Below are 13966 nucleotides of genomic sequence, written 5' to 3' on the forward strand. Positions count from 1 at the left end.
CCTCCAGTGGAAGAACCATGTTGCCCTGCAGCGGCAGGTCCATGAAACAAACCATCAGCTGTGACAGCTTTACTGTGTATAATCAGTAATCTCTTCAGTTTACAGCAGTGAAACATTACCATGCCTGCTTTACAATCAGCCTTCCAAAAGATGTGTTAAGTGTTCCTGTACTCTGACCTTCCTGAGCTTTAGCAGTATGCTCGCAGGGCTGGGTGAAATGGGAATGAAGCAAAGGCTAAAATTCTGCTCTAAAATATTATGGATGCAAATGCAAGGCAGGTCTAATTCATCCATAATAATAATGCATACTGATAATTACAGCATATATAAACAACACTTTGTTACCAAACAATAGCCATGACTTTCAAAGATCTGAAAGCATCTTCTTAGTCCTGAAGGCCAAGAAACTGAGGCAGAGAGATGTAACAGGCTAGCTCTTCTGAGAGCTTAGTTTTCAGGTCTTTGAGGCTAAAATGATTTACTAGAGGTGAGCTAGGCATTTCCACTGAGGTGCCTCCTAAGGTGTTCTCCTGAAAGTCTTCTTGCATGAGTAATATTATTGTGCTGAATTTCTTCTCTTGAGTCACTCTTTCATTCATATCAGGTAGTAATGATTTTGGTGAGGCATTTTGCTGTATGTGTAGGCCTTATCGCAACTCTCTTTCCTGTGAGTATAGCAAGGACATAAGCATTTAACAGTGAGCTATAGGCATGGTGCTGCGTGCCAGAATCACAAGCTGCCATGGACCCAAGGAGGAAATACCACGTTCACAGGAAAGCCGTAGAGTCACTGCAAGCCTCCAAACGGTGAGCTGTACTCCCGCTGGGGTTCATGGCTTGAGCACTTGGGTGCAGGTATATGAGGCAGGGAGAGCCAGTCCGAGCTGTTGGTGTGAAGGTCCCCATCACTCCCCATCCCCTTTCCATGCCCAGTTCTGGCACTCGCTGGCCCTGTGCTCCATGAGTGGAGCCAACTCGCAAACTAGGTGAAGGCCGATCCTTGTAGCTGTCCTTGCAGTTTTGCCCTGCAGTAGTTGGTCACAGGGGCTCAGCAAAGGGCTGAGGAGGTGCAGAGTCAGTGCAAGGGAAGGGCCAGGACCGCATGGCTGGGAGCTGCTGCGAGGGGAAGGCTGGGACCAGGAGGGGAAAAACAGGATGTCCTCCTTGTGGTGAGATAGCTTCAGCTTTCGGCAGGGCTTCACCTCAGCTAACTTCAGCCAGGAAAATGCTGAGCATCTGGTCTGAGCCAGTTGGTCCATGCCAGTTGGTCCATGAGCATCTGGTCCATGCCAGTTGCCCAGGATGCTCCAGGTATCTCCAGATATGTATATCCAGGTGTATGGCAGGAAGTTCAGTGGTGGCTGACAGCAGAGGTCAGCACCCAGAGCTGTCAGTAGCAGTTGGAGCACCAAGCAGCATGTATTTAACCCAGATGAGGTGCTGACACATGCAGGCATGTCTGGCAAATTAACCAGGGCATGAAGTGCTGAGCTCACGGTGGGGCTGCACTGTTATGCTGACTGTGGGCATCCAGGCAGCACCTGCTCTGGTCTGACTCCTGCTGGGAGAAAGGTGCATGTCAAAAATGGTTAAGCAAGTTTGGGCTGCCCAGGAGTCTGTAGTCCACCAGTGCCTGGCATGATGGGATCTCGATTTTTCAGACCCAGCAGTGGGAGCTACATATCTAAAAGCTAGGAGCTGGCTATAGAGGGAGCCTACACACTTTGTTTTAGGCTGCTTAAGTTATTAGAAGCAACACGTGTTAGTACTTGGTATTTATTTGCACCATGAGAAAGTATTTTATAACTTAGAGAAACAAGATGTACCTTACAGTTGGCTCACGTACTAATAACATATTTTTCTTAGATGATAATCACACTATATCTGGCAAACTCCTCTAGCTTTGGATTATTTGCCTTTAGATCCAAAAGTCACAGCTTGAGCTCATTTCCTCATTGAACACTAATTACCACCTAGTATTGTGCAACCTGGGAGTAGCTCTGCCAGTGACAAAGACAACTCAGCACCCAGTACTCACTCTTTGGCGTCTGCTGCAGCATGGAACATGACGTGTTGCTGGAGTTTGCTCTCTGCACATAGCACTTCTGCACTTGTGCAGGGGCATGGCTTTTGCCAGGGCCGGAAGCGCTCCTGAGGTACTCTGCCACCAGCACTAGGGTGCACGGGCCACCCGTGGTTGGGTGGAGGGATGCTTGTGCTGCCTGTGGAGAGGGAAGCAGCCCTAGGGCGTTGTGAACCTGTGCCATGGGGTCCTGTTGCTTTGCCCTGAGTCACCAAGGAGATGGCAAGGTCACCCTGCAATGTGCTTGGGGTGTGTGCAGCCGCTCTTATCAAGTGGGGCAGTGATAGCGGGTTACTGAGGGGAGCAAAGGAGCCCAGACAGTGCTGCAACTACTGGTACAGAGTCTGGAGGGCATGCTTGGCACTGGAGGAAAAATACATGGTTGTTCTTTAGATGGTGATTTTTTTTTTTCCTCACAACTACCTGCCTATCTAGTCACACAATTTCTACACATGCCTGGAGCATGGGCTGTCTGCAGTTATCCTCATCTTTCAACCCATCCTGCCATCCACAGGACACAGGTTCTGGAGCTTCAGCCTCATGGTGAGCATCCAATTATGGCTGGAAATTACAAGTCCCTTCCCCAAAAAGCTTGCAGTCTAAGTCCCAGTTCTATTTCCCTTGTGTATGTGAACTGCTGGCACCTGCTCTAAAGGGAGCAGGACTTGGCATGAGACGAGCAGTGCAAACACTACAGGAAATATTACAAAGATAGATCCTGCACAAAAAACTTGATAAACAAGTGAGGATGGAGTGAACCTGGGGAGACAGCAACATAACATAGTTTTTTGCTGGTGGCAAAGGTAGCCTGCACCACTTGCGCTGTCAGAGGCAATGTGCTGGGTAATTGCACCCTTTGGTACACGGCATGCTGAGGCAGCATCTCTCTCACAGTTCTCAGCCTGGGCATCATTACTCCTGGGTAGTTTAAACACATTGATTCCTTCTCTCCTTCCTATAAGAAGGAAGAGGAGGGTTAAATAGGTTTCAGACAAAGCACAGCCCAAAGGAAGCATGTGAATTTGTAAGTGAAGAGAAAAAACATAGGAGAAAGCAAACAGCAGCAATGCAGCAAGTAGGTTTGCTGTCAGGAGAGACAAAAGATACATTTCTACAAGGGCTGAGAACTGGCCCTGTTCAGCAAGACTTAAATACACAGTCAATTGCAAGCATTTAATTTTGTAGTAAGTTCTCGAGTGTGTGAGTGCCTAATTAGTTCCTACATTACATATATTAGTCATGTGCTTGTCTCTGCTCAGGCAGGGTATTACAGCTGTAGAGCATGATGTGAGGCTTGGACGTGCCCCAGGCACCTCACACCAGCTCAGGGGCAAACCAGGGGGGGAAGGCTGCCCTGCCCATAGGGATCAGAGTGGGGATGCCTCCTTCCCACCGCGGGGCTCTGCTCCCAGCGCATCCCACCTCTACTTCCAGTGGCAGTGAGACCCCACCCCCTGCTTCTGGAGCTCTGCTCAGCCCAACCTCAGCATCATCACTGGAGCAACACATCCTGACCCATGGAACACAGAGAGGAACAGGAGGGCATGGGGAGAGACTGCTGCTGTCCTCCAAGACCAATTGGTCCTCTTTAGAGACCCTAACTCACCTCTCTGCCCTGCCTCAACCACTGGCAACTCCTGCAGCCCTTGTCCTGAGCATCCAGCTGAAATCCCTTGGGATCTTCAAGGCGGCAGTATACAGGAGTGCTGGGCTGTCTCGGACCCTAACAGAGAAAAAAGTGGTATAGCACTATGAGACCTGATTTTCTGAATTTCTGAATTTCTGACAACCCTGCTCCTGGCATATCACAGAGCAGCTGCTAAGGTGGCTGAAAGACTGTATTAAAAGACTTTCCAGCCTCTGATTTTTTTTTTTTTTTTTTTTTTTTTTGTGGGTGCAAAAGCAGTTCAAATACATTCTGCTATTTTGAATCTTTGGGGAAGTAAATATCAGACACACACAGCTGTGATGTAGCTTGCCAGTGTTTGTTTACAAACACAGATGCTATTAGCCCTGGTATTTGTCCCCATAAAAGGGCTTTCTGCAAAGTAGCAGATGAAGCTATTGCTTCTGTTCAAACTGCTTGTAAAACCCGCCTTTTTGGAGTTGAGAAAAGGCACATTTATAGGTGAGGTTCAGTGCTCGACTCTGGTCTGCTGCCTCTAGCACAGTATGGGTGCAAGGGAGTTGCTGTCCCTGTAGAAGGGACTGTCTAACCCTGCGTCTCATGGTAGGTGCTCTTCTGGACCTTCTTCTCTTCTGGAGACGCTGAGAGCTCCTGCTCTTTAATTTTATTTACATATCTTATCTTGTGTTGTAGGTTTTTGGGGTTTGATATCCTGTAGTTTGGCTTCACGAACATTTGGACATCCATCTGCACTTCGGGGAGATAATAAAACACACCAATGACACAGGGCCAGCTGCAACTACAAATGAGATAAGGTAAATTCAATCCCACTGGGTCTGCAAGAATAAAGAAAGCTGCCAAGGACCAATGGCCAGTAACTTAACTCCAGAAGGGACAACAGTCACTGGGCTGGATCCATCGCGAATGCAGACAGTCCTCCCTCACTTTATCCCCAGACTCCTGTAACTGCAGTGGGACTTTACTAGACTAAAGAGGCTGGTCAGAGAACTTGGGGTTGTCCAGGCTGAAGGGCAAGGGAACTTGCTAGCAGGCAGCATTGAAGGGAAATATACTGTCTGGAATAGGGCTTAGAAAATCGCAACCAATTTTGGGGGGTTTTGTACAAGTGAACTGTAAATCCACAGCGGGGCCACTCCGGGGCTGGAGTGGGTCTGCTCTCAGGCTAGGAGGACCTGGGCAGCTGAAGGCAGGGGAGCTCCCAGTGGAGCAGCCTCTTGGTGGCCTGGAGCTGAGGTGCCGAGTCAAGCACATTAGCTGAGTGACTGCGAAAGCTTGGCCTCCAAGTCAAATAAAGATAAAAGAAAGGACAAAGTGCAGGAAGTGTTCACAAAAGGAGCCACAGATTCAAGTATGGCAACAACGGTGTGTCACTGCGAGTGCATGGGAGCAGCGTGTGCACAGGGAGGATCTTGTGTTACCAAGCTGGTGGTGGACAAACAGCCGCCCCTGGCCAGCAGGCACTGACATCCGAACGCCCACATCCCTCTGGGCCCATGGTGGCTTTCCCAGGTGGAGGTGGTAAAACCAGCAGCACAGACGGTTTTACAGAGCACAAACTGTTCTGCAAAAAGGTATTTCGGACTGAGTGACCTTGTAAAATGTGTGCCCTGACAGTCCTATTGAGCAAGCCATCCATCCATCCTTTACAAGAGGTTCCCAATGACTTTCTCAATTATTGGGCTATTCCCATGGGGATTAAACACAAAAGTAGGTGGACTGTGAGTGCACCAGGAAATTAGGAGTCTGAACTCAATGTATCTCCATGAGTCCATAAGACTGGCAGTGGGTGGCCAAGGCAGTGAGTCATGCTGTGGGGAGCAACCAGGTCACTGACTGTTCACAATGATATATGTGATGAAGACTGTGTTACTACATCCTTCATGGGGTGTGGGACGGGTGGTGGGTGGGTGGGGAGGCAGCCTATAGCTACATTACAGTGATGTCAATATGTAACTACAGCTGTTCCTTGGTGGCAGCAGCAGATGCCACGATCTCAACTTTTCCTCCCGATCTCAGGGTATGTATGCCTCCACTGTGGCCTGCAGCAGAACCGAGCACACCAGTAACACCAGTGCTGGTTCCCAGGTCACACAGCACACTGTGCTGACCTGAATTGCCTCTGGGTAAACGCATGCCTCTGTTGAATTAGTGCACATGATGTAGGGTCTGTGCCAACTTTCTGCTTTTACATGGGTCTTAATGCCAGCCCCAGGATGACAGCATAACATGAGGGACATCAGCCAGAAGGTCTCTTCAATACTTTCTGGGAGAACCATTATCAGCTGAGCAAGCTCATGCCCACTCAATGTTTGGCATCAATTTTACCCAGCGATAGGAGCCTTACAACCATACTTATGAGAGCCTCCAGGTCTGCCATTGCTCCCAGCAGTGCATAAATACTCATCAGACACGTCTGGTGTCTGGGATATATGTGGCTTAAGTTCATGAGAAACATTGTTTTCTTGAACTCTACAGACATAAGAGGAATAGCAGATAGAAATACATCTATCAAGGACCAGGCAAAGTAGGAGACAGCATCTTCTTCAGTGAGTTTGGGCGGGGTAGATGCAGCTGGGTATGCAAACCTCAGCACAGAGCTGTACCTGGTTCAAAACAAATCTGACAGCTACCAAGCAGGGAAAAAATACATTGCAGGCTCCCAAACTTTGATCTTATCAAGAACTTACTGTAACAGTTGTATGTGCTCTTAGATAACTGCAGGAGGCAAGTGTTCACAGAAAAGCTTTTAAGACAGATGATAGCACACAAGAACTTTGTTTAAACTTCTGCCTTTCTGTGGTTATTTTGGGGTTTCCAGGCACAGTGAACTCTATGAAAAAATAATCTTAAAAAAAGTGCATCTAGAGCTGCTAAATAAAACTGTTGGATAGCAAGCGAGAAGCTGAAGAATGTCTGGAAAGGCCATAGGTGACTAAAAAGCTAAATGAGCTCCATGAAAATGAGCTAAGTTTCCCAAGCAGGCACTGGGGGTGGCCAGTGATATGGGCTGAGTGAGTGCAGGGAAAAACCACGTCCCTGTGGACATTTGAGGTGGTAATACCATTACTTCTGCATTAGCAGTCACAGGTGCTGTTTTTCAGCACTGACAACCCCCCCAGGAGCGAGAGCCACCTGTGAAGCAGCAGCTCCCCTCTCTCCCAGCACCCTGGCTGCCCCTGGGAGCTACCTGTGACACCTTGCCAGGGCCTGGCCTGGCCACCACCGGCTGCCACCGACAGCCACCAGTGTGGTGCCACCGAACCTCACCAAGCTTCAGCCAAAGGTGTGCACACCTCAGTGTTTTCCCCCTGGGTCAGCGACTCCTTCAGGCTGCTGCTGTCCTGCTGACGATGAGGAGGAGCACATGCAGGAGCACTGACAGCCCTTCTGCTCAACTGGCGCAGGCACGATCAAGGTGGTGCCAGCAGCTGTGCTGATGTATACGTGGAAATCATGTGGTAACACTGTTGTTTTCATTTATCAAACAAAACTGAAGTAAGCCCCTTCTGCTTTTCTTCAGCTATCATTTTGCTAAAAATGCTGTATGAACTAATCATCTAAACTGCATTTAAATAAAGTTCAAGTTTGGGCGAGGCTCCTAAATCTGAGTTTGAAGGATCTGGCTGTTAGTCCAGTAACTGCTTGCTCACCGAGGCGGTCCATCCCTGCCTCCTCATCTCAGTGCAGAGGAGCAGATGGGCAGGACTGGAAGTACTGGCTGCCCTCCAGGCCTCAGGGTGGGCCTGTCCCCAGGGAAGGCCACGTGCCATGATGGTATTGCCCCAGGGTTTCCATCACCTCGCAGGGGTCCTTCCCTGCTTCCCTATTCCACTGCAACTGGCCAGCGTGGAGCTGGGCTGGAGATGTGGTCCCAACCCTTACCCATGGCTGTTGGTGTCCCTTCACCATTTGGTAGCCCCAGCATCTGCCATCTGCATTATTTTGTCTGGTCCATCATCCAAAGGTGTAGGTGTTAGACTTTCCATCCTGTCACTGCAGGACTTTTTCATAGGAAAATGGATGGGAATGCTGCAGCTTTTCAGAAATACTCAGCTTGAACTGCCCTTTGTTTCAGCTCATCTGCTTGCTCAGTTTTTCGGGACCTCAGACCAATGTAAACAGTTCCTTTTCCGCCTTGATTTTTAATGTTTGTTGAATCAGCCTTGCTTTGGGTCTCCACACCATTCATTTACATCTTTGTATTTTTTCTTCAGTATGCTCAGAAACACTTACTAGGGAAAGGAAAATAAAATAAATCCTGTGTAATGAATGTACTGACATTTAAAAGCAAATAAGTATTAAAACAACAGAAAGTACAGAGTAATTGGAATACGCTGTGGTAGGTCCACACATCTAAAGATGCCCATTTTGAGTAGCACACAAGGTGCTGGATCATTAACAGTGAGGGTGTATGCCCAGCTAAACAGCCTGATGGAAGTGGCTTGGTCCCTCTTCCTATTAATAAAGCATGCTCATCAAGCAAGGGGTGAGAACCCCGCTGTAAAGAATTCTTTCTGGTTAGTATTGTGCAGTTAGGACAAAGGACACTGTGTTACAGGAGAGATAAACTACAAAAACAAAGTCAACTATAAATAGATTGTTACCACTAAGAGCTTCCAAAAACAACTACATGGAGATTAGAGGAAGGTGTTGAAGAATTACTTGTTCCCATCTATCCTTCCAGGATGATTCCAGCTTTTGCTGATGGAGCGCGTTGAGTCCCTGCTGCTGCTCTGAACTTACCCTGCTCAGGCAGCCTTTTGTATTTTCTGCAGGGCTGTATCTTGGGTCTTTCTCAGTGGTGGCTTTAAAAAAAAAAAAAAAAAAAGGTATCTCAAAAAAGGCAGAAACAAAGACTAAGGTTTTGTTTGTTTTGTTTGTTTTTGCTGTGTTTGTTTTCGCCTTTTGTTTTGTTTGGTTTGGTTTGTTAGTTTTCGTAAGTATGAGATGTATATTAATTCTCCTGTGTTGATTTTGATCAGCTAGATATTCAGGCTCGTTGGGTGTTTTGAAGCTCAGTTACTCTCTATACTGAGTCATGCTTCTTCTACATAACGCTGTCCATAAGATGAGCAGTGGTGATCTCTACGGAAGCGCTCTATTACCTTCCCTGAAATGTACGACTGTCAGCTTTCTGGTTACACTCACCAGCTGAGTGGTTTTCCAAGATCCTAAGTGTTCTCGGAAAGAGAGATTATGCAATAGAAAGATCACCAAAAAAAAGGCTCATTGGCAATTTTTGATAAAACTGCAACTGAGAAATGGTACAGAAGTATATTAAAAATACTAATGCTAGAAACTTTGCAAGGGTTTTTGTGCTTTTGTGTGTGTGTGTGTGTGTGAAGTTACACTTCACAAACAGCTAGAGAAGCAGGCAGCTATTGAGTGGCAGCCCTGGAAATCCAAATTACACTGACACCATCCTTGATGTAATGTAAATATCTAACCTTTATTGTCACAAAACTGGGCTGGAAACTTTCACGCACAGCCCTTTTCTTAGTATTGAGAAATACTTGCTTCCAGACTGGATGGAAACAGAATCAGAGGGGAGGGGTGTGCAACAGTAAAAAAAACACAAGCAAAAACGATGTAATTTCCCCGTCTTTCTAGGCAGGAGATGAGGCAGGGGTAGCTGAGAGAGAACAAAAACTTGTGTTTGACAGCTGTCTGATAACAGGAGGATACATTGTTTTTTTTTTTTTTTTTTTTTAAGCAGGACTTTACACCCATCTCTGGAGAAGCCCTTGTACATTCCATTGTGTAAAATAGCCTTTGTTAAACTCGGGCTGTCTTGTGACTGAAATGCTCGGTTATTCAAAGTCATTGTCAAGGGTCCTGACGAATGTCCTCTAGGATCGTGGCATATTTATCTGAACAGGAAGGTAGTGCAGCCTCTCTGCGTATCTCCAGAGTGACCGGATGAAGTGGAAAAGGACAAGGGAAGCCACTTACTGACTGTAAAAATGCATGTGCAGGAATCCCTTTTCCTCTGGCTGTACTTTCTTCCGCTGGTCACGGAGAAGCTGTGATGCTTTTTGTTCCCTCACAAAAGTAGGATTAAAGCCAGTGGTTATAGGTTCACCCTATCCATGGGCACCTGGATGCCCAGCGCCTGATCTTCTCCGGCAGGCAAAGAGGAACAGCATGCAGCCGCCCTGGCATGCCTCGTGCAGCAGGGAGGGAGCCCTTGCCACTGCCAGCAGCAGGGACGAGATCCCCTGGAGTTTTGGTACCTAAACCCCTTGGCCTCCCACCCTCTGCACCAAGGTGGCAGGAGGAAAAGCTACGGGTGTAGGAGTGAGTGCTGGCTGGGGGGTAGAGGATGGCTTCCTCCCCTGCTGTAACTTCGGTCCATATGTGCTCAAGGTGACAGAAATACAGGCTGTCTCAGTTGTGGTCACTGCTGCTCTCTCTCTCTCTTCCCCCCCTCCTGTGTGCTCCTCATCGCTTCTGTTTTGCTTTTCCCTTTACGCTTTGTTTTTTCTTTCTTGTTTGGGCTTTCCCTTTTCTCCCTGTGTCCCCATTTTTCTCTGCTGTTTCAGCTGCTGTCCTAGTGATGAGTACAGATCCCCCTGGTTGTTGTACTCTACAGTTCCTAGAACTACATTTATTTATATTTGTTCTTGGAACCAAGATGGTAAAAATAGCCTAAAGGCCATGGAAATAGTGAGGGAGGGGAGTATAGTGCGTTGTGCACTGCTTTCATGGATTGCCAAAAGGTGGAAACCCCGTTGTTTGGAACTGACTTTTCCCATGTCTCACAGTTAGCCTGAAGATAGCTAAGTTGATCCTGGAGGCCTGGGAAAGAACATACTCCATTTAATAGATTTGCACCTCTTGGAAAGAAAAAGGAAATCTTGAAGGGAAAGAATGGGGAGATAAAAGAAGGAGGTGAAAGTTTTGCACTTCAGCATGGAATAAAAATGCTTTCTGTACAGAACAGCCAGACCCATGGGATGCAGCTAGTTCTCAGAGCTGGAGGTGAACTGAGTGGACAAGAACAAAAAATGGCCCTGCCATCTTCTGCTTTGAACCAAACTTTGTCAGTAAGATCTTCTCAACATACCTTGAGCTACTACTGCCCGGTTTGTTGCGGTGGTCTCTGCTGTGGGGTCACCAGGGAGTGGAGGCTCAGACAATCCCGAAATGCAGGGTTGTGGTCCAGTAGAAAGGCAGCCCCTTCTCCTGGCATGGAGGGCTGAAGAAAGACTGGTGTAGGCAGTCTCCTGGCCCTAGGAGGATGTAACACGGACTGGTTTTCACCCCTCCTGCTTAGGACTGTCTAGCCTGTAGCAAACTTGTCTCGAAGACAAAAATTTGGTGCAAAATGAAGCAGCATCAAGCAGTCACATAACATGAAGGGTAGTAGACGACTGCACAGTCTCGCTCCCAGGCCTTCTTTTATTTAGCAAGAGGCATATGTCCGTAGGACATCTAAACTTAGGTTGTGCTTTTCTGTGTAATTTTATCATGGAAATGATGCTATAATCTTGGGTGGTGTCTGCAAATTGATTGATGTCACTGCCTCACTGTTTATGTTGTCCAAAAGAAGAACATTGAGGTTTTTAATTGTTTCTCTGAAGTACTGGTAACAATTATCCATAGTGTTGCACTAAAACTGGAACTTTCCAGGATTTGATTGGGGTAGCTCTCCAGGCTAGTATAAACAGTAGTCTACTGCCATGAGTAGACAGGGAGCGTATGTCTTCTCCTTTAGACTACGCAGTTTTCATTCTGGTTTTGGAATAGTTGTGACATTTAGGGGTCCAAAAACAGCTCCAAAGATGTTTATATTTGTAATCTAGTTGTTCTTCTATATCTCTTTCTCCTCTGCTCCCCTTTCATGGCTCCTTCTGCCTCTACTCTTTCCCTGGCTTGCTGCCTTTCCACTCTTCCCCTTCCCTCTTTCTGTTCACTTCTCTTCATCTATTTTTACTGCTTCTATCTTCTTCACCAGTCAACATCTTCCTTAGCTATTTCTTCCCTTGCTTATCTCCCAGTATCAAAGAGCATAATTTTTTACTGTACGCCTAGGATAAAATGCTTAGAATTATGGTTTGACCCCAAGATCTGTCCTCAAAAGCATTTTTTCAAGAGGCTACAGTTGCAGGCTTTGTATACAAACCCATCATCTTTCCGTTCTCAGATGTGTTCATCTCTCGCAGCACGCAAAGTTCAGCTTCCAGGAAAGCCTCAGCAAAAATGGGAGTTGCTTGCTGTAGAGTAACAGTAATACATAATCTCATGCACCTCTCACTGGGATATTTAAATTTCTTTCACAAACCAGAGTCCTGCGACACATTGATATGGTGGCAAATACTGATAAGCCGTTTTTGGAGCAAGAAATGAAAACACTAGTGAACACTACGGACTTAAGGTCACTTTGACACTGTCTATACCAGACAATTGAACTGACTTTACTGAATGAACCTTCACATCTCCCAGGAGCAATTCCAGTGGGGAATGTTAGGAACATTCCCAGATTTCCACTGCTGTGACATCAGCGCTGATCTCCCTCAGCTGCTAATTTTCTGGCAGGCTGTGGTGCACATGTCGTGCCTAACTGGAGCATAATGGGTGAGATCCATGAAATTTTGAGATCCAGCTACTAGACCATACGTACTTTGGGGAAAGAAAGTAGCTCCAGAAGCAATGCTTAAATATTGGACCAAATTCTCACCCAACTGTGTCTGGTCTAGCTCCACCGATTAACTGGAAACTGATGGTTTCTTAAACAGGTAAAAAGCTGAGCGTGGCTGTGGTGTTACATGGCTGACAGGGGACCAGCACTCGAGGTGCAGAACTGAGCCAATACCTGAGAGGGTTAAAAGCCACATTTGTTGTTGGGGAAAGGCTTGAGAAGCCATGGATGTTTGATACACCCTCAAGTGGAGCTGTGAGGGTAGTGCACAGGCTGCGCTGACACCTGCATCAGGCTCTGTCCCCATTTGTTTGTCTTTGTGGAGGTCCCTGCAGAGACGACCTCCTCCCTGGTCACTGCGAGCTGTCAGAATAAGCCACCTCACCTTTGACATCCCAGCATGATCAACCCTCAGTTGGGATAAAACAGCTTCTCCTGTTTGAAACCAGCCATCAGGCTGTGTCCCTTTTCCTTAGACACAGACCTGGACCCAACAGTGATGTGTTCATGACCTCTAAGTTTGACTGCTGCAAAACAGCATAACCAGGAGCCAAACAAAATTCCCTTGAAAGCATCTTCTGATGTAAACACAGCAGCTCTTCTCCCTACAACACACATCTTTGCCAGGCTCACACCACAGCGCTGGTCTTCATGGTGGTTACAAAATCCATGTCAGATAGTCTGTACAGTGATCAAAGCCTTCCTTAGATGGGATCTAACGGTTCTGGAAATTCTAGTTCTACCCAAAACCATAGACATCCATGGTCAAAGCTACAGGCAACAAGAGACAAGGGATTTCTGGAGATGTCTTTCATCAGTGCTGGCCCTGTGTTCCTTCCTGCAAGGGAAGAGGAGGGTTGTGGACCTTAAAATCCCGAGCAAAGTGCAAAATACCCGTTGTTGCCACTGATCTCATTCAGGGCGACAAGATGTGCCCATGAGCACACAAAATAAACCCCAGCCTTGGATCTCCTTTCCCTTCTCCCCCGACTCAAAAAAACAGCAGAACAGAAAAGTGAAATAACTTGTTTTCCATTCATTTCTGAGGGAGAGAAGGGGAAACTCATAATTTATCTTTTAAATATTTGGGAGATTTTGTGAAAATAAAATGAACGAGGTCATATAGAAGCCTTTTCTGAATAGGTGTAGCCAACTTAAAAAAATATATTCCTGTATTTTGGACAGGAGTAGTTTGTGAGCCTCGCTTTAATTACACTTTAAAAAGGAAAGACTTTCAAATTAAATCTGTGGGGGAGGTGAAGGAGTGAAGTAGAGCTCTGGCAAAGTAAATAAACATCGCCGCAGTACTTCCTTCTACTTGCCGAAGGAAAGGCTTTGTGGCTCACGTTGAGACAACTTTCCTTCTGCCCCTGCTGCCCCGCAGAGCAGCTGCATCCCTCACCGCTGCTTTCAGCAGCAGCCCCTGGACTCCTTCCCACTCAGCTCTCTGCTTTGCCCTTGCACCCGTGTACTTACCGCAGCCGGGGTGGCAGCGGGCATTAGCGCCTCACCCACCCCTAAGGAGTTAACAGGTTTTATTACACGATCTGTTTAACATGCTGGATAAAAAGGAAACGCACGCCCCTCCTCTCCT

This window comes from Cygnus olor, chromosome 3 (genome assembly GCF_009769625.2).
Source record: "Cygnus olor isolate bCygOlo1 chromosome 3, bCygOlo1.pri.v2, whole genome shotgun sequence".
Classification (NCBI taxonomy): Eukaryota; Metazoa; Chordata; class Aves; order Anseriformes; family Anatidae; genus Cygnus; species Cygnus olor.